Source organism: Hordeum vulgare, chromosome 5H (genome assembly GCF_904849725.1).
Source record: "Hordeum vulgare subsp. vulgare chromosome 5H, MorexV3_pseudomolecules_assembly, whole genome shotgun sequence".
NCBI classification, from domain to species: domain Eukaryota; kingdom Viridiplantae; phylum Streptophyta; class Magnoliopsida; order Poales; family Poaceae; genus Hordeum; species Hordeum vulgare.
The window spans coordinates 446,053,768-446,055,731 of NC_058522.1; the positions used below are offsets into that span (position 1 = coordinate 446,053,768).

At 35.7% G+C, this 1,964-nt stretch overlaps 1 long non-coding RNA gene across 1 annotated transcript; it reads left to right on the plus strand.

Moving 5' to 3' along the window:
- On the plus strand, positions 1-1,964 carry LOC123395474. The gene is made up of 4 exons (XR_006609752.1): positions 1-120; positions 1,532-1,575; positions 1,682-1,787; positions 1,896-1,964. It is a non-coding gene; the product is annotated as an uncharacterized LOC123395474 (long non-coding RNA).

A 1,964-nucleotide genomic window follows, 5' to 3' on the forward strand; every position in this document is an offset into this window, starting at 1 on the left:
GATGACTACTTTTCCAAGATACATGTGACAAAGAGGAGGAGCTCAAGGAGCTGAATGTGAAAGGATAAAGTAGTCAGGAAGGAGAAATCATATGTTGGCTTAACTAATGCTTCCTAATCAGTATGCTTTTCATATTGCCGTTTATAATTAACTAATATAGTTCGCTTTTGATTAAGGATCTTGACATGGCACCTAGCTGTTTTTGATTTCCTGTAGTTTTTGTTGATCTTCTCCTTCTTCGGATTAAATTGCTCATTGCTTTTCCTATTCTTTTGCAGGAACATGAAACTTATGATGACCCATAGTTGGATGTATGTGAGAGGTACAAGTGTTATCTCATAAGCATATCAAAATACAATCATGACGTGTATAATTATTCAGTTATACTTTTTGTTCATGGCTCAACAATCGACCAAATTAAATGACAGGATGAACATTTAGAAATCCTTGATGACTGGGATTCTAGGAAGACGATCACATACTCGACCAGCCCACCTGTCACCGCGAGACAAGCTAAAAGTGAAGCAACTACAGGTTTGCATGGAATGCTGTTACTATTGGTTTCTTCAAGGGTAGAAACTTATACCCAACATATGTCATTTTTAGGTTAATTGACTAGCCCCTCTTTTTATAATGGTCCAGTCAATTTAGAGAAAGGGGAAAAGAAAATGTATGACACAAGGACCCTAAACCCTAAACATTTGCATTCCTGGTCCTATTTATGATCCTACAAGGGCTATCTCTATGAGCTAAACAATTATAGCAGAGGACACAATCAAATTCAAAGGTTAGAATGATGATCTTTTCCGCATGCAGTAATGCTACTCTCAATGTTTTTGCATAAAAATCTTACGATTTTGTATTGAAATCTTTGTAGTTGTTCTTCCAGTTAAGTTGAGCTTAAACGTTTGTCGTATTACTAGGGAAGCATTTGCCTTGCATGTCGTGATACCTTATAAGCACCCTGTTTATCAATTTTTTGTGATCAAGTTTACTATTATTTCTATCGCTCTCCAGTTTATTTGACTACACTCCTTTATATTAAGTTGGTACAAGGAGAATAGAAAAGTAGTCATTTACTTTGTTCATAATTTCTCTGATTTAGATTATAATAAGTTATATAACAGAAATATAATTTAATTTGTGTATGGTGTGGATTCCAAAACTAATCTGCTTCTACTCGAACGATTCGCTTGTACTACAATTTTTCTAAAGCTAATGGAATCCCCTTGTACTCCGTCTAAAGCTTTCATGATGACTACTTTTCCAAGATACATGTGACAAAGAGGAGGAGCTCAGGGAGCTTAATGTGAAAGGATAAAGTAGCCAGGAAGGAAAAATCATATGTTGGCTTAACTAATGCTTCCTAATGAGTATGCTTTTCATATTGCCGTTTATATTGAACTAATATAGTTCGCTTTTGATTAAGGATCTTGACATGGCACCTAGCTGTTTTTGATTTCCTGTAGTTTTTGTTGATCTTCTCCTTCTTCGAAATAAATTGCTCATTGCTTTTCCTATTCTTTTGCAGGAACATGAACCTTATGATGACCCATAGTTGGATGTATGTGAGAGGTACACGTGTTATCTCATAAGCATATCAAAATACAATCATGACGTGTATAATTATTCAGTTATACTTTTTGTTCATGGCAAAACAATCGACCAAATTAAATGACAGGATGAACATTCAGAAATCCTTGATGACTGGGATTCTAGGAAGACGATCACATACTCGACCAGCCCACCTGTCACCGCGAGACAAGCTAAAAGTGAAGCAACTACAGGTTTGCATCGAATGCTTTTACTATTGGTTTCTTCAAGTGTAGAAACTTATACCCAACATATGTCATTTTTAGGTTAATTGACTAGCCCCTCTTTTTATAATGGTCCAGTCAATTTAGAGAAAGGGGAAAAGAAAATGTATGACACAAGGACCCTAAACCCTAAACATTTGCATTCCT